The 18,775-nt window shown below is 44.0% G+C and overlaps 1 long non-coding RNA gene across 1 annotated transcript; it reads left to right on the top strand.

Moving 5' to 3' along the window:
• The first annotated feature begins 15,986 nt into the window (after positions 1 to 15,986).
• LOC115903015 lies at positions 15,987 to 18,708 on the top strand. The gene is made up of 3 exons (XR_004060674.1): positions 15,987 to 16,039; positions 16,196 to 16,272; positions 18,613 to 18,708. It is a non-coding gene; the product is annotated as an uncharacterized LOC115903015 (long non-coding RNA).
• The last annotated feature ends 67 nt before the right edge of the window (positions 18,709 to 18,775 follow it).

Below are 18,775 nucleotides of genomic sequence, written 5' to 3'. Positions count from 1 at the left end.
GGAGATCACACAACAGCTTTGGAATAAATCAGTATTATGCACTGTTAATCCACACCCACTCTCCAGCCAAAACAAGTAAAATGAAAGCTCTTAGTGCATTACAGTAATGCAAAGCCTAAGATAATGCAGGGAACGTTCTCCCATGAGCCGCAGTTTTCAGCTGAGGTTCTGAGCACTGGTGATCACAGCATGGCCAAGCACACCCAGGAGGAAGTGTCGGGGACAGAAAGGGAGGCAGAACAGGAAAGGTACCCTACCAGGGGCTGGAGGGCGGTGTCACTCCATCTGTCACATCACATGTGCCAAAACCTAGTAACTTCTGCCTGCTCTGTACTGGTCTCAGCATTCACGGTAACCTGCCCATTGCCTGGTCTGGCACTACCGTCTCATCCAGTCAAAACAACTAAATGCCATTTCATCTTCCTGTGCTGCTCTCCCTGAAGGCCTTTATCATGAAGCTTTTGCGCTGCTCCTCTCTCACTCTGGTTAGATCAAATGGCAAGTTGAGATATTTGCCGTTCTATGAAACCCTTTTGCATTTATCAGCTCTGGGTCCTTATCACAGTCTGTTTTGTCTGTGCACTGAAGCCATACTCAGAAGACAAACTCTTAAAGGAGAACAAAATCTTCCCAGGCACAAATTTCTACAGTGCATAGTGAGTAGGGTTGAAAAGTGCTTCAGTGAAAATGAGCTCTTAAGCTATATGGTAGATGAAGTTGTGAGTTTTTATTATTGAAAAATTATTCTGTTCTATATATTAATTTAAAAAGCAGATGGTGGTTGTGAAAATGGAGGAGGTCAGTATTGTGGTGGTTCCGTTTAGTAGTAACTAAAGACTGATACAATTTGATGTGGTTTGGGTGCATTGATAAGGGTTGAAGATGAATAAGTATATACAAAATGAAACAAAATCATAACCATAGCTAGCACATGATCTGCTCCCTGGACTCAAGAGGACTAAATGGGTACTGGCACTGAAGGACTGACCTGCAAAAGAGTTATACACCTTACACCACTAAATATGGTTGAAGATTGTACGGTTTCATGTTCAGCTCCTGTAAATACATTAGTGTACTTTGATCTCCAAGGCTGCAAAGCCAGCTTCCACTTTTGTTAAATCAGATGGGTTTTTTGATGAATCTGCAGTGGATGTGGTGGTTTGTTGAGTATTACATGGAACTAAAACTACTGATACAAGCAATTGTGGACCATCTAAGACGAAGAGCATTAACAATTAAGCTTTGGTGGCAGTATTTGTTAAAAGAAAGATACATTACCTTAACTTTCATTCCTTAACAGCTGAAAGGACTGCTAATGTTGTGAAGTGTTGGACATGACTCTGAGGAGAGTATGAATGTGAACTTGGACTAAATGAGTAAAATGTGAAGAAGGTTAATTTTGAATTGAATATGAAAATGGTTCAACTGTAAATTTAGCCTGAAAGTTACTTAAGAAAACTTAGCCTGAATTTTTGCATAGTAACAGAAACGTTACCAGCTATTTGATGAATGTATCATTGCATATGAAAATGTTTGATTAGAAAGCAGTGACCAGCAATGATACAGAGCACAAGAGATTACACAGAAATGTACTGAGGAATGCAGAAACAACTGGCTCGTATTAATACTGTGACAGCAAATACAGCTAAGCTATCAAGATAGTAGAAAGGCTTTCTAGCTTTAATACAAATTCCCAAATTGTTTTGGCACTGAACTCAGAATTGCAAAGGCAGACACATAGGATGACTCTGAACATCATAAGAACACAAATAGCTGCTTTTGCTGAAACACAGGAATGCTAACCTTAGTACTAAATGGAAAAAAACATGATTTGGGGAGACATCAGTAAAAAAGCTGAGTGTTGTCAGGTAAGAAAATGAGGTCAAAGAAAAAGAAATGTACTTTCTTCTAATGTTTAAGAAGGCAGAACTAAAGCTGAGTTTCAAACTGGCAGAAAAAAATTGAGGGAGATAAAATGATGCAGGAATCTGACTGGGAGGGCAGCTAAATCAAAGGGGTAAGAATTAATGATCTACCCTGAGGTATAATACACATGGCACAGTTTAGGTGGCCCTACTGAAGCAGCAAATCAAGCTTAGCAAGAGGTTTGGAATCAGAAAAACTGAAAAGAAAAAAAATTAATCAATTTATTGCAGAGGGAGAGAAATTTATTATAAACGGGAAGCAAGGTATAATGCAAAGTGAATACGTGGGATTAGCTAGATGTATTGTTTTCTTCTTGAGCAATATGACTGAACATTAATATAGCTTCTATATGTGGAAAAAGTAGCTAGGCTTTAAGATATGATTCTCAACCTAGAACTTGAGGAGAAACACTGCATTTGTCACCTCTCTCACCAAAATTATACCAGGGAGACTAAGTTAGATGGGCTAATGGACTGTACACACAACACCTAAATCAAAACCTTTATCTGTCTAATTATCTGCTGTGGCTGGTCTAAATGGCACCCCAAACCGTAGCTGCACAATAATGTCACTAGATCCTCCTAGTCCTTAGTCTGACATATGCATATGGCACTTGAGGGCAAAAATGAGTTTAGGTTGAATGTGGAAGTAATCCATTCCCTTTACTGATGCATGCTAAGGCTGTTAGAGCCTTACAGAGGATATCACATTCTTCTTATCTATCTGACTTCATCTCAAGTGCTTTAAAGGGTGGTCAGAATGAAGGGAAACATCAAACAAGAAGCTTTAACTGAGATGAGAGTATGACTGAAGGGAAAAATGCGGGTTAAAATTGTTGATGCTTTTTGCAAATTACAGCAACTGAATCATCTATTCCCTTTCCTACTACTGCCAAGTCAAACAATGTACGACTGGAACTGAGAGAACTGTCCTTGTGAGAGAAACAGCCTGTGATCATTAATACAGAGCTTATGTTTTCTATACTGTGTCAGGCCTTATATCCACTTTTCCTGGGTCACAACCAGCCACAGCCAGGACACAGATAGCTTCCTAATGAAATGGAAGCATTATAATATCTAACTTTTATCGCTGTTATTGAGCCAGCAGACTTCCCTGCCTGCTAGGACTATTTCACAGCCTACAGATAAATCCTTTTGGGTAAAAAGGACCAGAGGAATTAGTGTTATGAGAGATGTGTGTGTATGCATATTCCTGTGTATTCTAAGACTCTTCCTAGCAATTTAGAAAGCCCTTTTAAAAGATATACCCAGTGTACAACAATGATCTTCATAAATCCTTTATTGGGCAGTCTTTAATAGTACCTCTTAAGGCAATTCCTCTTCCAAGATGGAGACTGAAGTGAGGTTCAAAACTTGGTTGTCTTTGACTTAAGTGTGTTTGGACTTCCCAGCAATGCAAGAGGTGACACTCTTCCCCTTATACAACACACATACAGTAGTAGAGGCTTCTGTTCTGAGAGCTCTGAATAGATTATCCTTAACAAAGAGAGAAAAGGTGAGAGTTTCAGCCCTTTTGCTCCTTTACACCAGATAAAAGGGAAAGAGTAAATTAGAGCCACCCTCAGTATCCTTTGTCCAGCTAACAGAGATTGCTGGGAGCACAGTAGAAACCGTCTGTGAGGGTTCCGTTTTCTCCGTGGCGTGTATGGGCAAGTACAGGGTGTGGAAAGGCAAGGAAAAAAACACCAGTCTGGGGAGAATAACCTTGGACTGTTTAGAAGACTGCAGAATCTTCTTAATTATATCATTGACTTCTTCAGCACCTCAAATCAGGACGATGTAAAGCTCTAGGACACCTTCTCACTCTGGAATAACTGTGATTTTTGTCTTTTTAATTACATTATTGGCAAAATATATAATCAATTAGAATCACATAAAACAGGGAGGAAACATCCTGTCATTTAAGTTACTTTGAGAGAAGAGAAATTTCCTAAATATGATGGTATATATGAAATTTAAAGTATAATATTTTTTTTTTAGTTCAGTGAGTGGAAACACAGTAAGGAGGAACTCTTGACTTGTTGAATGACCTGAACTGCAAAAACTGAAAAGCTACATAGAAAATAAACAGCAAACAGAAAAAATGCAATTGAACCAGAGGAAACTGTTACAATAGGAAAACTAGTTCTTTGGGTTATTTTTCTGGAGCCTGTCTGCTTTTTATGACTAACATATATTTCTGCATGTTATCTCTTTCCCTTTCTTCCTTCTAAATATTGTGATTGAGGAACATGTGAGAGTTGATGGAAAGTACAACACAGTGTGACTGTCCGTGAATGGATTGTGAAAGTTCCTGAAGTGTCCAGGCTAGGCTGGAGTACTTTCAATAACTATACATTATATTACTATACATTATATTACTATAATAACTATACTATACATTACTCTTAATATATTCATGTTGGTGGCAAGATTTACTTTGAGGGAAATGTTAACAGGTGTTTGATGGAGGAAGAGAGTAAGACTGCAAACTAGAAATTCCTGGAAATGGCTAATATGGTCAAATCTCACAACTGGAGCAGGCTCTTCTAAATTCATGGATGTGATGTCTCTAGTAGACAGAAGGAAGACCAGTTAGTCAAGTCATGTCCACCTTTCCTTCCCATGACAAGATTCATTTTCTTTCTTTCCATAAGGATCTCTAATCCATTCCAGCTGCATCTGCCTTTTAAATCCCTCTTCAGAACAAACTTTTCACTGCAATACCTGAAGGAAACACCTTGCCAAAGGAACCTAACTTGATAGGTAATTTGAGAGATGATCTTATTTATAGTTAAAGGGATCATACATGAACCAGACCTAGTAGTAACCAAAACCACTTTGATTCACTACTGCCCCACTGAGCATAGTTGCTGTTAACATATGACTGTCCTACTAATGCTCATATCTTCTTCTCTCTTCCCCTTTTCATTGCTTACCACCTTAATAATTGTATTGCTTATTAAATTAAATCTGCCAAAAATCTGATCAGTATTTCAGTTTTGCATCTTCTCTGGATCAGTCTTAGATTGCATTTTGGAAACCTTGTTTCCCTGCACGTCTTACATCACTTGATGCATGAGCTTTCCTATTGCAAATGGACATTTCAGCAGTATGGGTTGGACTCATTTCACCTGTCTTCGCCTCCTAACATATAAATCTGAGTCAAGAGAGAGAGAGATAAGAATCATTAAGATGCCAGTCAAACTTATCTGTGACCTGTACTCTAAAGTAGGTTACATTATTGGCAGCTCAGGTTTGGTCTCCCCAAGGATCATAGCACAAGCAAATGGCCACTGTATAAATGTAAATGTACATATGTACATACACATATTTGTTGGAAACAGAAATCATTCATAAACTTCCAGTGTTTTGCTAGGAAAAATGGATGGGTTTGTTGAGTTGGATCAAAAGCAGAGGAAATTTAGGTGAACTGATGATGCTGAAGGGATTGCTGTGGGATGCAGTGGTCAGGGAAGAATATGAGACAAAGAGAACAGTGAACTCAAATCTGGACACTTCTGTGGGTTTAAGCATGGGGTTATTGTCTGTAGATTCATACATCACACTGGAATGAGCAGGATGCAGAGACAGATATTTGAAATACAGATTTGATAACAGAAATGAAAGATGAATGACCCTAAAATTCCTAAATATAAAAGGACATTTGTCATGGCTGCAGCAGGAAGTGAACCACAGGAATGTAGATAGAATTACACACAGTGACAAATTTCATATGGTAGGCAAACACGGGAGTTTAGTACCCCTGTCAATGTGTGAAAACATACATTTCTTAAAGATTCATTTCTTTTACATACTCTGCGTGTATGCTGCAACTCCATTGTTTTACAGTCACAGCATGGCACAAACAGAAAGCTCGAGTGTTCCTGTTTCATTGAACTTTCTCTTTTGTCCACAGTTTGCAGCAGATTTGACAGTGGTGGGTTTTCGCAGCTGAGAATCTCCAGAAAGGAGAAGGAATTATGTGGGGGAGGGTGAGCAACAAAAAGCTAATTCTGAGGCTTTAACAAAAAGAAAGGCTAAAATGTTCCAATCATTAAAGTCAAGATATTTAGAATGATACTTTTATTTCCTGATTCAGAACAAGACTATTCTACCATTTAACCTACAGGTTTACGCGAGACATAAAAGATGCATGGTGTGTCCAAAGGGTTACAACTTGCAGCGTGCATTGCATGGTGCATAAAGACATTAATATTTCTGAGGTAAACAGATAATTGGCTTTCTCAGTATCTTGCTTTTATGGATGCAAAATCAATACCTATTTTAGGCATACTACTACTTTTACAATAACAGACATTTAAAGAATCATAAGATAATACTTACAGTATGCCTAGAAGAACTAAAGGAAAATAATGTATTGTTAAACAAAATTATCAATGTTTGAGACATTTGACAACTGTAAAAACAACACTCTTTCACAGGCAGCACTATTAAATAATTTTAATTTGCAATAATAATGGGGTTCAGGTTCTCTAATATGAAACATTAGAGACCTGTTAAAACATCTACAGAAATGTTGAGAGAACATTTACTTTGTGGCAGTACTAATCCTAGGTGACAGGCTGTGTTCTCATGGCTTTTTTGATGACAAAGACAGCAATAATACTTCTTTATAAATAGCTGTATAATGACAACAATCTGCAAAATCCAAAGTCATTTGGAAGAAATCTACATTCAGAGAACAGAGTCCTCACCTTTTTTGAAAGATAGTTTCTTTATTGTGACTTCTTCTGTTTTGATTGAGCCAGATGCCAACAAATATATTTTGGGATCTATTCTTTAAAACCTGAGAACAAATTATTAGCAGAAGCCAGCAGCAAAATCACAACAGTGTACAGTTTGCAATAACAAACTTGAGAAACAATTACCAGACCCCTTATGCATCTTTACTTTCTCCATGGTTTTTCTCCTGAAGAGCAGGATCATCACTTCCATGTAGATGCCGGGGCACAGCTCCCTTCTCATAGCAGGGCTTGGTTTGGCAGAGCTGCAGTGGAGAACATGGATTTACACTGTCTTAATGGGCCAAGTGGCAATCCCTGGCACTGGGGAAGTACAGCAGAGCCTCTATATTAATCTTGAATAGCATCATCTTGCCCTCAGGACATCAAATACTGCTGACCTCTCATAAGTCTGACCCACATCTTGTGATCAGGGCCAAGAAATACACATCAGTCTCAAATTAGCATTCTTCAGTGTCACAACCCCATTAGAATTGGCATAAACAAAAACAAGAAGCACTACTTTCCCCTTCCCACCTCCTGGCTTCCTCCTAGGATGGCTATGGGCATAAAATGAAGATCATTAAAGAGGACTTTTGTATTAATGATTGAGTGTATGTTACAGTAATCGGATAATGGCTATATCAGCTTTCATTAGAAGTCTCAAGAAACCCATCTTTGCTATGCATGATAAACTAATTTCTTCTAGATACTTTGACAACATTGTTGATTAAAACCTTAATGTTCACTTCATATCTATAAGGCCAATTGGTTTTGGTCAGTTTATTGCTTTGTGTAACATCAAACCTGAATAGTAAATGGGCTTGAGAAGTGTTAAGGAAAACTCCACATACTGAGTGGAGTTCTACCCTAAAGTATTTGCATGGGTGTTATAGATAGATCGATAGACAGACTTACATACAAAAATATTGAGTGAACATTTATTTTGTGGCAAAAGACAGTCCAGGTATAAAAGGAATAACACTGTTACTTGATCTCAATTATCACCTAAAATGTCTTGGCCCATTAAGAACCAAGAGTAATAAAATAATAACATTAGTTAGCAATGGGCATTTCTGTCATCTGCCTGGAGTAACGCTTTTGCAACTTGGAATCAAGCAGATTCAGCAGAGCAGTGATAACAAACAAATGTTCAGGAGTGCAGGTATATTGGTCCTTGTTCAATTGGCTGATAAAATCTCCTGGTCCGCCTATAGCATGTTTTAACAAGATTTCTGCGCTCAGGGCTTTGTTTCTCCTGTTCTGCAGACGCAGTGTAAAGCAGGTATGTGACTCCTCCAGGGGGCTAAAGTTACACCCAGGAAGGCTTGGAGCACTCAGGGAAACGTGCCTGCCATTCCGAGCACGTCGGCCGGAGTGCCGGGAGTGGCAGGGAATCACACCCGGCGCTCCAGCGCCAGGGAGAGGCGCAGGGCTTTCTCTGGGGGCTCATCTCGGCAGCACAGCACCGGCTGCCATGAGAACAACTCCTGCTGGCAGGAGAGAGCAGCTTAAAATATTTGTGTGACAGCACATTTGGACAGGCTTGCACATGCGTGAGAAAGGATAGCTATCTTGTTGAAACAAGAAAGTTTGCTCATGTCCCTTGTGGTGTCTTCTGTGTCTTGTTCTGCCTTGATTTTCCTGTTAAATCATCACAATACTTTTTTTATCCATATTTCTTCGACTCTTACCAGTTTGTGGGGGGTTTTTTTTGTGTTTGCTTTTCACTGTGTTCATTCTTGCTCACATTTTGCTGCCATTTTTGGGATTGTAGTGTATTCTTCTGACCACACATTGGCATCTGGAATATCATTTCCTTTTCCCAGCATCCTCTTTCTTGAGCCTCTGGGTCCACAGCTGTAAGTAGGTGAATATTGAAAAGCACTCAGGGAACTGCGGTAACAGTGGTAAAATGATGGAAACTGGTATTATCTAAACCTCAGCAACCACCTTCTCTGTGAGACAATGCCTGCTTCTGAATGCCCTGCCTTACTTGCAGTCATCTAAATGTCAGACACTGTGCTGTCAGCATCCAGCTACTTGCAGCACCTTCTAAACCACCTGATGTGTGGAGAAGCCAGCTGGCCTCTGCACCTCTATTCATCTGTAGAATACCTCAGAAATCAGAGAAAGAAGCAGGTTCTGGGGACATCAGCAGAGGATCAACAGTACTCCTCCGGGGTCATCCATCAGTCCTACACTGTGCAGCAGTGGAGTCCCATTTTTATGCCTTCTGACAGTAAAGCCAAAGGATGATTAACATGACCTCAGGGAACAGTAAGGGAAATGGCCATCCACTGCCTGCTGGTGCTTATTGTAAGTCAGAATGATGGCCTATAGAAGGATACAAAGTGCTTCTGGCACTGAGACCATTTTTGAGTCGTGAGTGATTGTCATTCTTCCCAAGGAAGTCTTAACTATAAATAGTAGCAGTATGTGAAATCAAGTATTTAAAAACATAAGCTTATTTCAGACTAGTCTTAACAGTGAAAGTGTGACAACAGATGAGGGGAGCAAAGCATTAACAAAACTGGATAGTAAAATATACATGTCTTTTGTCAGAGTGTGAGAACTGAGATAAAAGCAGAATCTCAGGCTATTTCAATGAGAAGGTAGCCAGAGCTGTGGAACATCACAACTACAGAGAAAAGACTTTTCTCTAGAGAAAAACCCCACTAAAATTTTCCTTCCTATAGAAATTACCTGAAATTACACTGCTTTTTCTTTTGTTGTTTTATGAGGTACTGAAAAAGTTTGATGTACTTACTACTTTGTTTTCAGATGTTCTTCTAGACCAACAGAACCTGGAATAGTTTGATGTAGCTATCGGGGCATCCCAGGGCCAAAGTCACAGCTCAGTGGTATGAGCTTGGTTTTTCATTGCTGTGTTTTACCAGAGGTGTTTGATCACAGTGATATGAAAACCTGACATGAGACAGCTGTCATTCATCTGAAGATGGTGTTAAATTGACAAAATTCTGCTTTTTAATTGTCTTTACTCTCCCCAGTTTACTAAATGTGGAAGTGAAAGTAGCTCATCAAAAACTTACATACAGGGGTAAAGCAAAACCTGTCACTTCCAAGACAAGTACCAAAATTTAAAAGGCAGCCAGGCCAAGGAGGTAGAACCTCCAGAATGTTTGCAAAGGTCACAGACCAAAGTGCTGGAAATCTAGAAGATGCCTGAGTTGAGCTTATCCATGAAATCCTTACTGTGCCAGTTCTGTGCATATGTGTGATTGCATACTAGTCTCCCCCCAGGATTGTTTCCTCATTTAGTCCCTGGTCCATTCTCAGCATCAGTCTTTCTTCATTCACACAATTGCCCCAGCTCCACACAACCATATTCCAAAACTGAAATTTCAAATTCCCTATTTGTATAGGTTCTCTCTGTGATATCTCTGTGCTTCTCAACCATCAATGAGATGGTCTCCATTCTGTGGGATATCTTCCTTGCTTTGATAATCTGATAAAAGAGATCACTAAATTTGAATACTCTATGGGTGATGCTGACCTTTTGCTACTGTCACACTACTTAGCAGTTCCAGTGCAGGTAATGTATCTATAGAAGGAATCTTATTCAAAGATCAGCCAGAATTGGACACTTCAGAGAATTTTTCCCTATTGCAATTCTAGCAATTCTCTTGTGTGTGAACTAAGATTTCTTTCTTATAACTCAGAAATATGTGTAATTTGGCCAAATGAGGTATGTTCATGATGACCAAATTTCAAACTTTTTGCTTCTAAGTGCAAAGGCATTACAGCTCCTTAGAAAAGTAGTTCTCAGATGGTTATTATTTTAGCACAGAAAATGTGTTAGTTAAGAATGAACTCTGGAAACCAGGTAAATGATTTTATGGACTGCATACTTCTCAAATAGGGAACTTTTAGATCAAAAAGGTAAAACTTGACAAATGAAGAAGTATCTGAAAATACGACCCAAAAGGAAAGAAAAACTATCAGGCATCCTGAACTAGCATCAGTGATTCAAATCTTTCTCACAGTTGGTTGGTTTTTTTTTTTTTGGAGGGGGGGCATGCAAGCCCTGAAAGAACAAATACACTTTCTGAGTAGCTGCCCCAGAAGAGTGTTGGCAATGCCATTTGAAAAAACCAGAATGCAGCCTTAGCACTGAGGAGCCCAAAAGCTGATTAGGTGAATGAGCCCATGCTTACTGTGTACTGGCCAGGGAATGCTTATTCTCAAGCCCCTTGTTAGTTGCTGGCATGACATCTCTGGCTTGACATTTAGATTCATACAGCATTCACAGGGTAAAAGCCACTCAAGTCCCCTTCCAATAATGGTGGTTCCTAAGAACCATAAAGAAATGAAACTGTAGGACTGACATGGGCTGTCAGTCACAGGGGAGAGGCACCTGGAGATACTGAGTTGATCCAAGCAAATCCAGGTAGTTCTAGTAGCCAGCTCTTTGGACCCAGGCTTCAGAGCTCTCCATCTCTGGCCTGTCAGAGTCCCAATATCAAGACAATAAGGATCCCTGTGTGTTTTGTTTTTCCTGGGCACTGCTGTTTCTCATCTGGCAGCATCCTATCAAATGCAGAGCTGCATTGTTGACTTGCATCAGTGATGGATCAAGCTCTGGGGGTCAGCATAATTGGGGATCAGCAATCTGGATTCCTGCCTAGGAAGCATCAGGAAAGCATCTGTACCTGAAGCAGAATCAAACCATATTCAAAGTAATGGGAATGTTTAAGCTGTGATAACTTTCAAAAAAATCCCTCTGCTACATTATTTTAGTAAATATTTGTAGGTGTCTATAATAGGGGGTAATCACTGCATTTCCTTTCAAACTAAAGAAGAGTAGTTTTCAGTAATATTGGATGAAAGCAAGGAATTCTAATGGATGGGTTTACCCTGATTTTTGCTGACAGATAGCACTTTTCAGCAGTTTTCAGGTGTCTTTTCTTGCAGCACACAAAAACTAGTTTGTGCCTGGCCTTTCCCTTTACTGATGCAAGAATTCCATGGTAGCTGGCAAGCAGTGAAGCATCCCCCTTTGCCAGGGAGCTGGGATGGGCTGCATGTGTGGAAATCAATAGGGGCAGGTATAAGTGAGGTGAATAGGGTGTGTGTGGCTGCAACTATGAGAAGGACAAATGGTATGGTGCTGGAAGGAAGGAAGGAAGGGAGGAAGGGAGGGAGGAAGGAAGGAAGGAAGGAAGGAAGGAAGGAAGGAAGGAAGGAAGGAAGGAAGGAAGGAAGGAAGGAAGGAAGGAAGGAAGGAAGGAAGGAAGGAAGGAAGGAAGGAAGGAAGGAAGGAAGGAAGGAAGGAAGGAAGGAAGGAAGGAAGGAAGGAAGGAAGGAAGGAAGGAAGGAAGGAAGGAAGGAAGGAAGGAAGGAAGGAAGGAAGGAAGGAAGGAAGGAAGGAAGGAAGGAAGGAAGGAAGGAAGGAAGGAAGGAAGGAAGGAAGGAAGGAAGGAAGGAAGGAAGGAAGGAAGGAAGGAAGGAAGGAAGGAAGGAAGGAAGGAAGGAAGGAAGGAAGGAAGGAAGGAAGGAAGGAAGGAAGGAAGGAAGGAAGGAAGGAAGGAAGGAAGGAAGGAAGGAAGGAAGGAAGGAAGGAAGGAAGGAAGGAAGGAAGGAAACACTGCTGTAAGTCACAGAGATGAACTGCAGCTCAAGAGGAGCTGGTTTTGGTATCATGGCAGTGCAAACAGACAGCTTTCAGGTTAGGTTGGAGCCCAGGTCCCTGACAGTCCATGAAATAATTTGTAGCTCAAAGGATGTTAAATAGTTATGAGGGATTGCAGGCAATGGGGTGCAGGTCTGCTGTTATAGCTGTGGATGGTGTACAAGACATTTCCACGTGTTTCTTGCACTGATGAAGTAGAAAAGAATTTGGTTTGGGAATTTTGAGAAAACTTCTGCATCTCTTTTTTAATTTACCCTCATCTAAGAAGGAGAGGACCGTACATTCAGAGTGCCCACAGGATTGGTGCTAGAAGAAAGCCTGTGCCAGAAATGTGTTTCTTCCTGAGAGTGGTAAACAGCTGAGACACTATTTCCATTTTCATCAAGGGGTGCAGCACAAAGCTGCAGGCAGGTAAAAGGACATGGCCCTGAATGAAAACCTACCATTTCCATTTCAAGGCAGGAGATTGCCTCATGAGAAATGGAGGGGAACAGAGGCAGCTACTTTTCCAGTCCCCATCCACAATTCTTCTGTAACAAAAGCCCACACCCCAAGGTTAGCCTGCTTAGGATATGTGCCACGTGGACCACCCAGAGGAGAACCAGAGTTGCAGCATGTCTGGTTTAGAGCTCTTGGCCCCAGCAGAAGGGAGAACCCAAACACAGCAACAGGGTCAGAGTCTACCCCTGACACTGGATCCATGAGCTTCAAGAGACCTAGGAAGAGAGCACAAGAAAGGAAAGAGTAATTATATTAGGGAAAAAAACCCAAAACTCCAGCTCACAGTCTAATGAACTGCTGGATTCCCCAAGGGCTTGCTTCACATCCTTTTTCTATTTCTGGTAAAATGCTTATAATACTTGATGGATCTGGGTAGGTTTACAGTGGTCACTTTGTAGACACACACTAGAGTCAGTAACAGAATGAATAAGAACTGAATGTGAATTTAAGTTTGTTTCTATTTTTTTTTGAAACTTTCTTTCAGAACAACATCAATATTTACAAAGGCAGGGCAGCTCCCATGTTTCCATGTCACAGCATACTGCTCCAGCTGCATTCCTGCGAAAAAGGAAATAGGAATGGTTTCTGAACAAAAATCAGAGCCTGTAATTTTCAGCTTTCTGTCTCTCCCATGAAATCACAGATTATGGTGAAAAAGATCATCTGGAATTGCTTTCTTAGGACTCCATCATGAGACAGTTGTAGCTACCTCACCAATAGACTTCTGAACATAACAGTCCTCCTCAACTCCCAGGCTGAGGGCAGGATGCACGATAAAACAGATTTGTATCCAAAACCAAAACCAGAAATTCCCCTCTTCCCCCAAAAAAATCCTCAAACAAACAAAAGTCCCCAAACTCTACTAAACAAAAGGTTTCAGAAAAAAAAAACCCAAAACATCTGAACTGGATAGCACACTTCTTCCCCAGCACCAAAAAAGTGTGCAACTTTACAGGCTGGAGTAGAAAGGTTATATATAGCACTGCAATTTAATCCACATGACAATTAAAAAATACATGAAATGGTCTTCCTTATGCATGAGAAAAGATTATCAGAGTTTCCCCCCTTTCCTCTTTTAGCTTATTAAAAATGTAACTCCTTCAAGAGTAATAAATTAACTCGGAAAGGATTACTTAAGTGAGACACAGGTTGTGATTAAAGGAAGTTTGGAGTTCAGGAGAAGTCTGTGTTTGAAAAACGTCCTCAGTGTTTGGAGTATTGCATATGGCTTTTGACAACTAATTTGGGAGAAGAGTGGTAGGGAATGAACCTCAACAGGAAAAGCTCTTGTTTTTTGTCACTTTGTGACATTACTGAAACACCGTTTCCCCTCATTTGTATTTCCCCCCCGCCCCATAAGTTTGTGTTAAAATGTATCAAAACAGAGAAAGACTTTGAAAAAGGCAGCCGAACTGTCATAAGGGATGATGCTAGCTTGTTGGGAGCTTATGCTTTATTATGTAAATCCATGTTCGGGGGTATTTTAAAATGCATATCGTATGGTTAGAAGCAGCTAATTATCTAGATAAACTATACTGCTTCCAAATGAAGCGTACAAATCCATAACATAAATGCCAGGGGCATGACTTCTTGCAGATCTGCAACCTCCCTGATTGACCAAAACTGTCCCTCATCTGTACCAGTCAGTCTTGCTTCATGGAGCATTGGCCACGAGGCTGCTGGTTCCTGCCAAACCCTGCTGCTCCAATCCAGCTTGTCTTGCTGCTCCTGAGAAGAGGTTCCTGCAGTGCTCTCCCTTGGGTAATGCTGTAGAGTTGAATATCCCGAGCTTGAATTCAGCTTGGAGCAGAGGGAAATAAAACTTCAGTCTGCACTTCATTTACTTATATATAAAACCAATGAAACAGTGCAATTTTCCCTTCTTTTTCTGTAATTTACAAACGGTTAAAATTATTTTCTTGGCAGAAACATCCATCTCTTAACTGCTTAGTGCCCATGCTGGCAGCACCAGGCTGCAGCAATGGCTCTGTAAGTACCAGCGCTCACTCTGGAGATACCAAGAGGGACTGGATGAAGAACTTGCGATGCATAATTTATTCAGTGAATATAGGCCTTTTTTGTGCTTGCAAGAACTCCGGGGAAGGCAGGTGGGCTTGGCTGGGGTTTTTTTAATAGTTTGCTGAAATTCTTTAAGGAACTGTAGTGTGTTTGCATGCAGTACCTGTATGTCAGCAGCTTGTTAAGAAATGTATTTTAATGTTGGCAGTTCAGGTGTGGGGTTCGCGTGGCCTGCCCGGACAGGTGCCCGGACAGGTGCCATGCACCTCTTGGGCTCTGGCACCTGCAAAGGGCAAATGTTGGCAAAGAACTTCTAGTGAGTGCCGAGACACTTGTCTAACATCCACCATTCAGCTGGCTCTATTTCGCCTGAATGTGCCTGAGATCTGCAGCACCTCACGCGTCTGAAATAAAATCATAGCGTCGGGGGTTGGTAGTCATTAGAGATCTGTGAACGCGCGTGAAAAATGACATGCAGCGTGGCCGTGCGCTGACCGGGGCACCGGCCTGCCGCTCCAGGGGCCGGGCCGGGCGGAGGCACCGCCGCTCCCCTCCGCAAACTTCCCGGGGCACAAAGTTTGCCGGCAGTTCCGCGCCCGCCCGCGGGGAGGGTGACAGGGCGCAGCGCGGGGGGCGCGCCCTCCCCGCCGCCCCCTCCCCTCCCCTCTGCGGCGCGGCGCGGCCCCGCCCCGCCGGCAGCCCGCACCGGGCGGCCGCGGCCGCAGCGCCCCCGCCGCGGGAGGGGAGCGCAGGGGGCGGCGGCGGGGGCGGCCCCGCGCTGCGCCGCGGCCCGTGCGCGCCGCTCGGCGGCCGCCCCGCCAGCGCTTGGCGGCAGCGGCGGGTGTCCGCATCCCTGCGTCCTCCCGGCGCGCTCCCTCACCTCGGCGGCGATCGCCTCCCGCCCGCCCCCCGCCCTCCCCCCCCCCGCACCGCCACACGCACACGCACTCCCGGCGCTGTGTGCGAGGGCGGGCGCCGGGAGACGGGCGGCGAGCAGCGCGCCGGCAGAGGAGACCACCGCGCACACGCACACACACACACGCACGCACACACACACACACACACTGCCTCCCGCCGGCCCTCCCTCTGTGCCTGCTCCTTCCTCGCCCCCCGCCGCCTCCCCTGCTCCCCCCTCCTCCTCCTTTCTCTGCAACGAGCTAGAAAGAGAGAGAGGGGGGAAAAAAAGCCACTTACAGGTATTTGTTTAGTGGATCGGCGGCTTAATTTATCCCCCCCCCCCCCCCACGTTCCCCACCGCCCCTCGCAGTTTGTTTACAAGTATCAAAGTTGTAATTGAGGAGCTGCCAAGGCACATCTGGATATTTTCTTCTTCTTCTTCTTCTTTGTGTTAGGGACTGATGTGCAACTAATTAAAGGCAGACAGGCTGGTAGCGTCTGCACACTCAAGCCCCCCCAAATAAAGAGCCTGGTAAGTGACTGGTTTGCTTTCCCCCCTCATCTTTTCCCCCCTTATTCTTCGCGGGGTTTTTTTTCTTTTGTTTTTTGGTTTTTGTGTGTGTGTGGTTTCGGATTTTAGTTGTGGGGTTTTTTTAGAGGGATGGATTGTTTTGTTTTTTTTAATTTTGTAGGTTTGTCGGGTGCTCTTTTTTTTCTGTTGTTCTTGTTATCTGGGATCGTAAAAGTAGATTAATGTTAGACTTGGGCAATAAAAAGCGTCGCTATATTAATTTATTAATTAATCTGCACCCGCCCCTCCTCCTGAATCTTAAATATGACCTTTGATCTCTCTGTCTTTGGCAGAGCAGACATGCAATATTGAACATGTACGGTCACATTTAGCTTAAGCAGGGACAGAATCGCAAAGCCCGGCTAGCAATTTCTATTTATTTATTTCATTCGTGGAAAAGAGGGCGATAGTTAGAGGGGGAGGGAAATCAATAACTGCGTCTCGGGTACCCTTTTCATGCTCCGGAGATGCATCGATTAAACAATAATGACCCGGTTGGTGGGCACCATCATTTTCTCGCTGCTGGTGGCAATAATGCCTGAGAGGGAATCGCGGGGAGAGAAAAGGTAGCCAGCGAGGGAAGGTTTTGTGGAGAGAAGCCAGTTTAATGCTGGGGGAAATAGGGCAAGAAAATGCATATGACTTCTGGCATAAAGGGCTGAACGCTAACATTTTATTCCTTACCAGATGCGTGGCTTTCGTACACATGGCTGGCAAAACTAGTTTTATTGAGCAGTTGTTATCGAGGACATGCAGCTAGGTTTTCCTTTCTGGAAACGGGAGAGGTTTGGTTTTTTTTTTTTTTGCTGTAAGCAAATCCTTCGCATCCCTCCACAAGACGACGCTTAGCCTAGAGCTTTCCGGGGCAGCCTTTGTATTGCCACTAGACCTCTGAAGGCAGCGAGTCTGGGTTTTTCCCTGACGTGGAAACACAGAGGTAGCTCCTGCGAGCTCGGGGTCTTTTTTCTTTTTTTTTTTTTTTTTTTTTTTTCCGACGGAAGGACGCCCGCCAGTCCCCAGTGCAGCCGGGGGTGAGGTTCCTTCTGTAGATTTACGCTCCCTTCATCTGGATTTGTTTACATAAAGCCCGCTTTCAGTGCACGACGTTGGGAGAAGACGAAGTTTTTGCACTCGGTAGGTTGGGCTGCAAACGGTTCATTAATCTAATTATGATCGTAATTACCGTAATTGATAACCATTTTGAACTAAACATACCAGAGTCTGGAAACTAGACGTAGCCCCACGAGTGCCTCACGAGTGAGCGTTTCTGATAGCCCTGCATCAGAAAAGATGCTGGAAATATCTGAACTATTCAGGTAGAGCATCTGGAAAACAAAGAGGCAGTGTTCATAAACTGAGGGCTTTTTAAGTTATGCTTATGTTTTGCTTTAGTTCGCTCAGGCTGCCATAATTTACCTTCTTCATTGCCATGAACTAAAATACCCCCCTTCAGCTCCCTCGGGGAGCAAGGGGGCGGTAGGAAATAAAACGGACGCCGTGTCCTTAGCCCCCTTCTAAACTTTCCCAGCCTGGAGCAGAAAGCTATCTTTCCCCCGATGAGGGTTAGTTCAGCAGGTACAGGACGTGCCCTCCCGAGCGTTCCCGGGCTGTCTCTCGGCGAAGCCCCCTGCCCCGCGGCGCCCACGGAGGGGCTGTCCCCGTCTCGGTGTGTGTGTCCCCAGCCCTCCCTGCGCAGCCCCCGGCGGCGGTGACGGGGAATCCTCCCCGAGAGGCTGGGATAAATACTCCGTCGTTAGTACAGCTGCAGGCGCCGGGATCACAAGCTGTGAAATTGCTTAAGTATTTTTTTTAACCTAGCCCCGTGCCCCCCGCGGCCTGCAGGCAGCCCCCCCGTACCCGGAGGTGCCGGGGGGTTCGGGGAAGCCGGTGCCGCCGCAACCAGCGCCCGGCGGAGCCAGCTGTGCCGGCAGGCAGCTAATGACCGCCGGGCTCAGAAGGACACCGTGGCAGCTGGCGGCTCCCTCCCCCACCTCCCTCTTTTTTCTTTTTTTTCTAATTCCTTTTATTTATTTCCCCCCCGCTCTTTCTCCCTGCCTTTTCATTTTTCTCGGTGCTGGTAGGTGGGCAGCTCCCTGCCCCCGTGTCGTGTCCCCGGCCCCCCAGCGTTGTCCCGGGACCGGGTTTGCTCCACCCGGGCCGGCGCTGCGAGCCCTCTGCCCGCGGGTTCGGCGACCTGTGCCCCCCACCCGCGTGTGCTCCCTCCTCCCCCGGGGTGGCCGTGGGCGGCCGTCAGCGCCCCCCGCGCGCGCACCCGCTCGGAAATGACTTTTTGTGTTTCAGCTGCGGCAGCTCCCGTGAGGATGCCGGAGGAGCGGCTGCCCGGCCGAGCACCGACCGCGGGGATGCGTCCGGAGGAGGAGGAGGATTAAGCGACCCCCCGCCCCGTCCCTCTCCCCCCGGCCCCCAGCCCCCCCCGTCCCGTCCTTTCCCGCCGCCCCCCGCC

Source organism: Camarhynchus parvulus, chromosome 4, assembly GCF_901933205.1.
Source record: "Camarhynchus parvulus chromosome 4, STF_HiC, whole genome shotgun sequence".
In the NCBI taxonomy this organism is placed as follows: domain Eukaryota; kingdom Metazoa; phylum Chordata; class Aves; order Passeriformes; family Thraupidae; genus Camarhynchus; species Camarhynchus parvulus.
The sequence above is the reverse complement of the archived record's forward strand: the minus strand, read 5'-3'. Positions and strand labels throughout refer to the sequence as shown.